General features: G+C 40.6%; 1 protein-coding gene across 4 annotated transcripts in view; it reads left to right on the forward strand.

Annotated features, from left to right (window-relative positions):
* LOC118381133 (NXPE family member 3-like) overlaps positions 1 to 12,369 on the forward strand; it is a 114,520-nt gene that overhangs the window by 29,395 nt on the left and 72,756 nt on the right. The gene's annotated exons all lie outside the window — the stretch shown is intronic.

Consider the following 12,369-nt stretch of genomic DNA (forward strand, 5'->3'; position numbering starts at 1 on the left):
TTAATATCCACAGAGAATCGATTCAAGAGAAGCTCTGATACCAGTGCTCCTGGTTGTATTTTAAGCACTCAATGAGATTTTCATTTAAATAGAGTTTGATAGATTATTATTAATACAGACTGTGAATTTGCTGTTAGATACATTATGTGCAATTGAGAAGGTCACATGAGATTTGCAGTTACCTTTATTCTTATATTTTTATCCACAGATTATAGAAAAGCAAGTGACAATCTTTTGTTAGATTGTTATTTACTCAGTACTTTGTTGAAGCACCTTTGGCAGCAATTGCAGCCTTGAGTGTTCTTGGGTATGACGCTACAAGCTTGGCACACCTGTATTTGGGGAGTTTCCCATTATTCTCTGCAGTCCCTCAACTTAAACATAAATATATATATATTTTGAAATAACTTTTCTTTAAAACAAGAACAGTTTCTTTAACGTTTAAAATAAACATCTTAGCTTGTCTTTCTCAATAATTTTTTCTTCTAAGGAACCACACACGGACAACACAACATGGACTTGGTTTTCTTAAAATAAAGTCAGTTCCTTAAGTTTGGCTACAACCATTTTTGATGGTTATAAGTCTCAGCAGACCACTTCCTCTGTATGCTAAAGAGAAATTGTTTTTTTAAAGACCCAATGTATATGGTACAAATACTCCAAAAAGAAGTGGTGTAAAGTACTTAAGGAGTAATGCTTTAAAGTACTACTTAAGTCATTTTTTTGGATATATGTACTTTACTATTCATATTTTTTACTACTTTTACTTCCTAAAGAAAATTACTTACTTTTTACTCCATACATTTTCCCTGACACCCAAAAGTACTCGTTACATTTTGAATGCTTAGCAGGACCGGAAAATTGTCTAATTCATACACTTATCAAGAGAACATCCCTGGTCATCCCTACTGCCTCTGATCTGGTGGACTCACTAAGTACATGCTTAGTTAGGTACCTTACAGTTGAGTACCTTACAGTGATAACAATTTTGCTAGGACGTTCAAACAGCTCTTACACTAAAAGCGTATTATCATAATTTTCAGTTTCACAGTATTATTCAAACTCCAGTGTGGAAATATATTTAAAACACAAAATCACTGGGCCTTCAAATAAATACCATGGTCTTAGCTTGTCTTAACATATTCGATTATAGTGACACGGGAAATAACCTATACAGTTATGTATCAGAGTATTATTTTTGACGATATATTGTTTTGACTATCGCAATATTATTTTTGCGCTGTTGGCTATACCTGCACCAAAACTCCAGTATTTTGCCTTCATAGTTTGTTCTCCATCTTCTTTTTAAATAAGGAGCCATTTTGTTTTCAGACATTTTGTTTTCAGCACTTTTATTTCCATTTCTGATCAAAACCAGTTTTCTCATGGCTCTCACTTGTCCCTCTGCAGAACACATACTATATGGTGAGCAATATGTTTTGAACATTGAATCTCCATAAAATCACTGTATAGAATCTCAATCTCGTATTTTGGGCACATTCCTCCCTTGAAAAATGTGTAATTTAACGTCGTTTCTATTTGTCTGCCTCTTTAGTCCAGGGTGCATTGCATGGTGCCGTTGCCAGAGATATTATAGAAAGGAGATAGGAATCCAATGAATGAAGGAACATATATTGCCCCATCCAGTAGACTGTCGACCAATATCGTTCACGTTGTCATTGTGAGTCATGCGGGAGTGGGCCAGAGACAATTACTTGATGCCAACACACTTTTCTAGCTAAGTTAGACGTTGAAGTTATGTTGTGCCTGGTGACGTCTGACTGTTTCATCCTAAAATTGTTGATGCCGACGTGATATCAATAACCCTATCTAAACTTGCAAGTTTAAGTCTCAGGCAGCATCATCTTCAGATTCACCTTTATGCTGTTAGCCCTGTCCACTGGAAAACAATGTATATTGCTGAATGATTCTTTGGTAATGTCTGACTGTTTCATCCTAACATTGTTGGTGCCGGCGTGTATAACAATATCAAAAACTACACTCGCCAGTTTTAGTCTCAGCCAGTACCATCTTCAGATAAGCTTTTACGTTGTTAGCCCTGTCCAGTGGAAAACAATGTATGATTGCTGGGTGATTCTTTAGATGTCTAATATTGTGGGTAATGAAGTCGACAATGACTAGGGTTTTCAATTTGTCAGAGCTAATGGTGGGAGACTTCGGAGGATCAGACCCCGTAGCGGGTAGAGGAGAGACCTGAGAAGGCTTGAGCTCTGACTCCTACTGGATGCTTAGTGGGGAAAACTGGTTAAAAGTGTATATCGGCCGAATTAGCGACACTGGTTGAGCATGCCGCAAGCATTTTGTAATCGAAATTACCACCAGGAACACCTGAAGTCAAATTTAAATTAATCGTAATTTTTTTAATCATCAAGCTGGAGAGGTTACAACAACCTTTGCACACTCAGTACAGGTTGATCAGAAGCTCTGTCGGAGCAGTCCCGTTAGTTCTCTGAGGTACTGCTGTAAGAGACAAGTTATATTTGCATGTTTTAGCTTAGTCATTATTCATAATTAATTCATCCTCAATGTTTGGTTCATGCGTGTGACAGACCAATACCTCACAAGGCTTCTTCTCTCCATTATGAGACCTTGAAACTGAGACACCCCTTTCAGTTCTCAAAACAATGTTCTGGACGTACTGCCAAATTGCTAATACTGATAGTAAAGATTCCTCCCAGGCATCATCAATCAGTCACTTGCATGAACCTAGAAATTGGTTATTAGAAAAGCACAAACATCACATTTTCCATAACAATTTCTTTCGAGAAGCCATGAGAAAATTGTCCGGCAGCAGGGACTGTGCATGGGGATTAACACTACTACCTATATTTACTGGTGGCACAGATGATGTATCATCCTTTCCTACACTTACATTGCCCTTGCGTAACGATTGTGTCTGAAGCCGAGCTTGAAACTCGTTTATTCTCAACATAATGAGATCATTCTCCTGTATATTAAGAGTACAGCGACTGCAATGAGAAGGCATAATGTTGCTTAGGTGTCTTTTTTTTTGGAGGGGGGGGATCAATGTCCAGATAAAGCATCCGGAGTGAAAAAATTGAATTCAAAAAGTTGTGTGAGGAGAACTAAGACCTTGGTAAACTTGTTAAATACACAGTTTGAATAAATAGTTATTAAAAGTGAAGTGGAAACATCTAGGAGCAACAACGGCTCAGCTGCAAAGTGGTAGGCGACACAAGCTCACAGAATTGGACTGCCAATTGCTGAAGTGCTTAGCTCGTAAAATCGTCTGTCCTCGGTTCCTACACTCGCTATCGAGTTCCAAACTGCCTCTGAAAGCAACATCAGCACAATAACTGTTTGTCGGGAGCTTCAGGAAATGGGTTCCCATGACCGAGCAGTCTCACATAAGCCTAAGATCACCATGCGCAATGCCAAGCATCAGCTGGAGTGGTGTAAAGTGCAGTGGAAACACATTCTCTGGAGTGATGAATTCCGTTTCACCATCTGGCAGCCCGATGGACAAATCAAATCAAATCAAATCAAATCAAATCAAATGTATTTATATAGCCCTTCGTACATCAGCTGATATCTCAAAGTGCTGTACAGAAACCCAGCCTAAAACCCCAAACAGCAAACAATGCAGGTGTAAAAGCACGGTGGCTAGGAAAAACTCCCTAGAAAGGCCAAAACCTAGGAAGAAACCTAAAGAGGAACCGGGCTATGTGGGGTGGCCAGTCCTCTTCTGGCTGTGCCGGGTAGAGATTATAACAGAACATGACCAAGATGTTCAAATGTTCATAAATGACCAGCATGGTCGAATAATAATAAGGCAGAACAGTTGAAACTGGAGCAGCAGCACAGTCAGGTGGACTGGGGCATTGTGTCAGGTAGTCCTGGGGCACGGTCCTAGGGCTCAGGTCCTCCGAGAGAGAGAAAGAAAGAGAGAATTAGAGAGAGCATATGTGGGGTGGCCAGTCCTCTTCTGGCTGTGCCGGGTGGAGATTATAACAGAACGTGGCCAAGATGTTCAAATGTTCATAAATGACCAGCATGGTTGAATAATAGTAAGGCAGAACAGTTGAAACTGGAGCAGGAGCATGGCCAGGTGGACTGGGGACAGCAAGGAGTCCTCATGTCAGGTAGTCCTGGGACATGGTCCTAGGGCCCAGGCCAGTTGAAACTGGAGCAGCAGCATGGCCAGGTGGACTGGGGACAGCAAGGAGTCATCATGTCAGGTAGTCCTGGGGCATGGTCCTAGGGCTCAGGTCCTCCGAGAGAGAAAGAAAGAGAGAAGGAGAGAATTAGAGAATGCACACTTAGATTCACACAGGACACCGAATAGGACAGGAGAAGTACTCCAGATATAACAAACTGACCCTAGCCCCCGACACATAAACTACTGCAGCATAAATACTGGAGGCTGAGACAGGAGGGGTCAGGAGACACTGTGGCCCCATCCGAGGACACCCCCGGACAGGGCCAAACAGGAAGGATATAACCCCACCCACTTTGCCAAAGCACAGCCCCCACACCACTAGAGGGATATCTTCAACCACCAACTTACCATCCTGAGACAAGGCCGAGTATAGCCCACAAAGATCTCCGCCACGGTACAACCCAAGGGGGGGGGGGGCAACCCAGACAGGCCGACCACAACAGTGAATCAACCCACCCAGGTGACGCACCCCCAGGGACGGCACGAGAGAGCCCCAGCAAGCCAGTGACTCAGCCCCGTAACAGGGTTAGAGGCAGAGAATCCCAGTGGAAAGAGGGGAACCGGCCAGGCAGAGACAGCAAGGGCGGTTCGTTGCTCCAGAGCCTTTCCGTTCACCTTCCCACTCCTGGGCCAGACTACACTCAATCATATGACCCACTGAAGAGATGAGTCTTCAGTAAAGACTTAAAGGTTGAGACCGAGTTTGCGTCTCTGACATGGGTAGGCAGACCGTTCCATAAAAATGGAGCTCTATAGGAGAAAGCCCTGCCTCCAGCTGTTTGCTTAGAAATTCTAGGGACAATTAGGAGGCCTGCGTCTTGTGACCGTAGCGTACATGTAGGTATGTACGGCAGGACCAAATCAGAGAGGTAGGTAGGAGCAAGCCCATGTAATGCTTTGTAGGTTAGCAGTAAAACCTTGAAATCAGCCCTTGCTTTGACAGGAAGCCAGTGTAGAGAGGCTAGCACTGGAGTAATATGATCACATTTTTGGTTCTAGTCAGGATTCTAGCAGCCGTATTTAGCACTAACTGAAGTTTATTTAGTGCTTTATCCGGGTAGCCGGAAAATAGAGCATTGCAGTAGTCTAACCTAGAAGTGACAAAAGCATGGATTAATTTTTCTGCATCATTTTTGGACAGAAAGTTTCTGATTTTTGCAATGTTACGTAGATGGAAAAAAGCTGTCCTCGAAATGGTCTTGATATGTTCTTCAAAAGAGAGATAAGGGTCCAGAGTAACGCCGAGGTCCTTCACAGTTTTATTTGAGACGACTGTACAACCATTAAGATTAATTGTCAGATTCAACAGAAGATCTCTTTGTTTCAAATCTGGGTTTGGTGGATGCCAGAAGAACAGAGAGCCCTGACCTCAACACCATCGCACACCTTTGGGATGAATTGGAAAGCCGTCTGCAAGCCAGGCCTAATTGCCCAACATCAGTGCCCAACCTCACTAATGCTCTTGAGGCTAATTGGAAGCAAGTTCCCACAGCAATGTTCCAACATCCAGTGAAAATCCTTCCTGGAAGAGTGGTGCCTGTTATAGCATCAAAGGGTGGACCAACTCCATATTAATGCTCATGATTTTGGAATGTGATGATCGACGAGCAGGTGTCCACGTACACAACATGACCAAAAGTATCTTGATTACATAAGTTTTCAACCCCCTGGTTCAATAATTGTCACAATGACCTTTAGCAGCGATTACAGCTAGATAAGTCTCCAACAGCTTTCCAGACCTGGATTGTTCAACATTGGCCCATTATTATTTTCAAAATTCTTCAAGATCTGTCAAATTGACTGTTGATCATTGCTGGACAACAATTTTCATGTCTTGCCATAGATTTTCAAGCAGATTTAAGTCTGTAATTCGATCACTCTAATATTTACGGTCTTCTTGGTGATTCAGTGTAGATTTGGCCTCAAAAATCTGAACTCATGAGCGGCCACAGTTTCTCGCTTCTACTCATTTTGCCATGGGGCGGATAAGAAAATGAGATGTTTTACAATTAATTTCCCGTAATTGTAAACATTTTGACATGGGGTGGGGGGAAATGTTTGCAATTTTTAATATTATATCTGAGCAAGCATTGCAGACGCAGAAGCACAGTAACAATTTTAAACAGCTGGTTGCTAAACTAATTTGTTAGCTGACAACAGTAAGTTGAGACCATGACTAAGTTCCTAATATATATAGTACCAGTAAAAAGTTTGGACACACCTACCTGCTGTGACAAGGTAGGGGTGGTATACAGAAGATAGCCCTATTTGGTAAAGGACCAAGTCCATATTATTGGAAGAACAGCTCAAATAAGCAAAGAGAAAGGACAGTCCATCATTACTTTAAGACATGAAGGACTTTGAAAGTTTCTTCAAGTGCAGTCGCAAAAACCATCAAGCGTTGTAATGAAACTGTCTCTCATGAGGAGTGCCACAGGAAAGGAAGACCCAAAGGTACTTATTCTGCAGAGGATACGTTTGTTAGCATTACCAGCCTCAGAAATTGCAGCCCAAATAAATGCTTCATAGAGTTCAAGTAACAGACACATCTCAACATCAACTGTTCAGAGGAGACTGTGTGAAATAGGCCTTCATGGTCGAATTCCTGCATAGAAGAGACTTGCTTGGGCCAAGAAAGACAAGCAATAGACATTAGACTGGTGGAAATCTGTTCTTTGGACGGATATGTCAGAATGTTAGATTTTTGGTTCCAACCGCCGTGTCTTTGTGAGACGCAGAGTAGGTGAACAGAAGATCGCCGCATGTTTGGTTCCCACCGTGAAGCATGGAGGAGGAGGTTTGATGATGTGGGTGTGCTTTGCTGGTGACACTGTCAGTGATTTATTTAGAATTCAAGGCATACTTAACAAGCATGGCAACCACAGGTTTCTGCAGCAATACGCCATTTCATCTGGTTTGCGCTTAGCAGTACAGTCATTTGTTTTTCAAAATGACAATGACCCAACACATCTCCAGGCTGAGTAAGGGTTATTTGACCAAGAAGGAGAGTGATGGAGTGCTGCATCAGTTGACCTGGCCTCCACAATCAACCAACCTCAACCTTATTGAGATGGTTTGGGATGAGTTGGACCGCAGAGTTAAGGAAAAGCAGCCAACAAGTGCTTGGCATATGCGGGATCTCCATCAAGACAGTTGGAAAAGCATTCCTCATGAAGCCTGTTGAGAGAATGCCAAGAGTTTGAAAATATGTAATCAAATCAAATCATCAAATCAAATCAAATCAAATTTATTTATATAGCCCTTTGTACATCAGCTGATATCTCAAAGTGCTGTAAAGAAACCCAGCATAAAACCCCAAACAGCAAGCAATGCAGGTGTAGAAGCACGGTGGCTAGGAAAAACTCCCTAGAAAGGCCAAAACCAAGGAAGAAACCTAGAGAGGAACCAGGCTATGTGGGGTGGCCAGTCCTCTTCTGGCTGTGCCGGGTGGAGATTATAACAGAATATGGCCAAGATGTTCAAATGTTCATAAATGACCAGCATGGTTGAATAATAATAAGGCAGAACAGTTGAAACTGGAGCAGCAGCACAGCCAGGTGGACTGGGGACAGCAAGGAGTCATCATGTCAGGTAGTCCTGGGGCATGGTCCTAGGGCTCAGGTCCTCCGAGAGAGAGAAAGGCAAAGGGTGGCTACTTTGAAGAATATCAAATCTATTTGGATGTGTTTAACACTTTTTTGGTTACTACATGATTCCATGTGTTATTTCATAGTTTTGATGTCTTCACTATTATTCTACAATGTAGAAATAGTCAAAATAAAGAAAACCCTTGAATGAATAGGTGTGTCCATACTTTTGACTGGCACTATATTTCTATATTTTTCATATAATTTACATAATATTTTTTTGCATGTTATTTGGGCATTAAAACCTCTTGGCACACCGATCCCTTTAGCGGGATCATTTTCGTCAAAATCCGGTGAATTGCAGTGCGCCAAATTCAAATTAAATTGCTAAAAATATTTAATTTTCATGAAATCACAAGTTCAATATACCAAAACACAGTTTAGCTTGTTGTTAATCCACCTGGCATGTCAGATTTCAAAAAAGCTTTACGGTGAAAGCAAACCATGCGATTATGTGAGGACATCTTTCAGCAGACAAAACATTACAAACAGCTGGCAGCAAAGTAGATAATAAAATAGCAATAGCAATGAATAGCAATAAAATGAATCGCTTACCTTTGATGATCTTCGGATGTTTGCACTCACGAGACTCCCAGTTACACAATACATGTTTGTTTTGTTCATTAATATCTAATAGATAGACATTACACTTTGTCCTTCAAGTAACACTGTGTGTCTTATCAACGTTTCTTGTTTTTTCACTGACGATAAGTAAAGCTCAAACCAAATTCATTCACCCATTGGGTTATACAGCTGCACAGACAAAGACATGGTTCCACCAGTGGTAGTGTAAATATATATATATATATATATATATACATACACACCCCAATTTGGGTGATGTCCTCCTTCTCTCTAAACATTAGATCTTTATAGCTAGGCAGGAAATTAAGTGATGCGGGCCATATACTGTTCCTCCTCCTTAATGTGACCTGACCTGACCTTGACTCCCTTCCTCACTAAACCACGTCTCTCCACCCTTATTAGTGCCTGTAATTGCTCTTCCTTTACTCAATACATTCCGCCTACATATAACCATTGACTTGTGGTATAGAAACTTGACTATGGTACTCAATATTCCAATAGGATACCTGATAATTAACAATATTTCATGTTTATAACTCATCACCGGTTATGTTAAATGTTTTATACGGTTTTTATTCATGTTTTATCTACTTTGTCAATGTCATTGGATCTGTGGTAAGGGATTTAAAAACATGTTTTTTTTTTACTGTATGTTGAAAGTTTGTAAGAAAGGATTTATGTTTGGTTTGCCATCTGTGCTTAGCGTAGGTGCGCAGTCACACATTGTATGTTGTACCACCCTATTTTGCAGCATAGAAAAAAAACATCAGTGGCTCCTATTTTTATGAGCTCCTGTGACATTCTTTGGTAAAAGATTAGTGAGCAATAGTACTCACGTCTGGTACAGTGTACTTCGTGTTTATATGCCATATAGAGTGGTCCAATAATACAATTATTGTATTTCTGCAACAGGAGATCAATTGTATTAAGTGGTAGTGTGACATGGTGAAAAGTGACAGGTTCTCGGCTGCACATCCAGCTCTTGATTATGACTAGGAAACTCAGGTATGATCTCTGGACTCCGATCTTTTTCATATTCAGGGCTTCGATGTCATGCACCACTGAGAAGGACAGGCAGGGCCTTTTTAAGCTGTCAATGTTGGTATTGTGCATTTACATTTGTCACTTGGTGGACCCTGTTATCCACAGCAACTTAGTAGTAGAGTGCAGTGCTTCTACCAAAGGGTCTATGGTGTCCAATGGTATCGGAAGTATGGTATCGCCCATACAGTGCATTCGGAAAGCATTCAGACACCTTGACTTTTTCCACATTTTGTTACATTACAGCCTTATTCTAAAATGGGTTAAATTATATATTTGTCTCATCAATCTACACACAATACCTCATAATGACAAAGCGAGAAAAGGTTTATAGACAATTTTGCAAATGTATGATTAAATAAGTATTCAGACCCCTCAACTTGAAATTGAGCTCTGGTGCATCCTGTTTCTATTGATCATCCTTGAGATGTTTCTAAAACTTGATTGGAGTTCACCTGTTGTAAGTTCAATCGATAGGACATGATTTGGAAAGACACACACACTTGTTTATATAAGGTCCCACAGTTGACTGTGCATGGCAAAACAAAAACCAAGCCACAAGAAGGAGTTGTCTGTAGAGTTCCGAGACAGGATTATGTCGAGACACAGATCTGGGGAAGGGCACCAACAACTTTCTGCAGCATTGAAGGTCCCCAAGAACACTGTGGTCTCCATCATTCTTAAATGGAAGTTTGGAACCACCAAGGTTCTTCCTTCCCCAATCGGGGGAGAAGGGCCTTGGTCAATACACATATAGAATCGCGTAGTAACAAAAAAGTGTTAAACATATCAAAATATATTTTATATTTGAAATTCTTCAAATAGCCACCCTTTTCCTTGATGACAGCTTTGCACACTCTTGGCATTCTCTCAACCAGTTTCATGAGGTAGTCACCGGGAATGCATTTCAATTAACTAGTGTGCCTTGTTAAAAGTTAATTTGTGGAAATTCTTTCCTTCTTAATGTGTTTGAGCCAGTCAGTTGTCTTGTGACAAGGGGTGGTATACAGAAGATAGCTCTATTTGGTAAAAGACCAAGTCCAAATTGCAGCAATAACAGCTCAATTAAGCAAAGAGAATCAACAGTCCATCAATACTTTAAGACATGAAAGTCAATATGGAACATTTCAAGAACTTTGAAAGTTTCTTCAAGTGCAGTCGCAAAAACCATCAAGTGCTGTGATGAAACTGGCTCTCATGAGGACTGCCACAGGAATGGAAGACCCAGAGTTACCTCTGCTGCAGAGGAAATGTTCATTGGACTTACCAGCCTCAGAAATTGCAGCCCAAATTTTGTCTTCACAGAGTTCAAGTAACCATCCAACCTGGCAGAGTTTGAAATGATCTGCATAGAATAAATGGAGAAACTCCCCAAATACATGTGTGCCAAGCTCGTAGTGTCATACCCAATTAGACTCGAGGCTGTAATCACTACCAAAATGTGCTTCAAGAAAGTACTGAGAATAGCGTTTGAACACTTATGTAGATGTGATATGACACTTTATAATTTTGATTAATTTGCAAACATTTCTGTTTTTGGTTTGTCATTAAGGGGTTATTGTGTGTAGATTGAGGAAGAAAGAAAATGTAATCAATTTTAGAATAAGGCTGTAATCTAACAAAAAATTGAAAATGTCAAGTGGTCTGAATACCTTCCGAAGGCACTTTAGTTTTGGACAGTTTTACTTTTATGAGTTCTTGTGACATCTTGTGCAGGGCCTTAGTAATGACTAACTAACAATACTGCTGGAAAATGTTTTGATTCTCTTAAGGATTCTTGAGCTTGGTTTTGTTTGTGAATATTTCCTTTTAGTGGGATGGCTAAGCAAATGCATTGTTCAGTTTGTGTTAAAAGCATCAAATTTGGCACATTAGGTAGGTTTATCTATCCTGAAAATATTTAGATATTGGGCCATCACAGAGTTGGTACCCAGGGGGCGTTGCAGCCACCTTACAAAAGTGCCACCAGCAGTTTCCTTATAGCGACCATTTTGTTTGAGCTACATTCATTAGCGATAGCTACTGCCCATAATGCTTCACGCCAAATTTGGTGTAGATCGGTCAAGCAGTTTCTATGAAACAGACAACATAAAAAAGGCAACAAATCCATCCCAAGTATTAGTGGGGTGATTAAATCCTTCACTTTTTGATGAAAGCAACATATTTGACAAATGGGTTGATTTAGTGCAAAATAAGACAAAAAAGTTTCAAGGATTTGAGTGAGAGGACTAACTGGTGTCTCCAGGACTCATGGGTATTTGACTAGCTTCTATGATATCAAAGTGGTATTTATTATAATTCTCAACATCTCATCTTTCCAAATACATAGTTATCTTAAATTTACAGCATTTCCATCCATCAGACAACCAAAAATGTGCAAAAGTTGCCCAATTAGCGGGAGGGATGGGGGCAACTTGCCGTCATGCTAGGTGCTCAAGTTTAAAACGGTTGTCTGTCAAAACCGATACAGCGCTGTAAAGCGCAGAGCCAGTGCTATGACATCATGTACAGCATGTTACTGTACAGCCACTGCGTTTCAATTTAGGCATTTATCAAATCTGACATTTTAAACCCATACGAGTACGCGTGTGAAGCGCTACGCCGTGTATCGTTTTTGACTGGCGGCAGACAAACAAATGAATTCCTTTTGCTTTTGAATAAATGCCTCCTCCATTTTTGTTGCAGTGCTGCGATGAGTTTGTTAAAAACTCAGCAAAAAAAAGAAATGTCCTCTCACTGTCAACTGCGTTTATTTTCAGCAAACTTAATGTGTAAATATTTGTATGAACATAACAAGATTCAACAACTGAGACATAAACTGAACAAGTTCCACAGACATGTGTCTTACAGAAATGGAATAATGTGTCAGTTCTTGCTGTAAGATGTTACCCCACT

This window comes from Oncorhynchus keta, chromosome 4 (assembly GCF_023373465.1).
Source record: "Oncorhynchus keta strain PuntledgeMale-10-30-2019 chromosome 4, Oket_V2, whole genome shotgun sequence".
NCBI classification, from domain to species: Eukaryota; Metazoa; Chordata; class Actinopteri; order Salmoniformes; family Salmonidae; genus Oncorhynchus; species Oncorhynchus keta.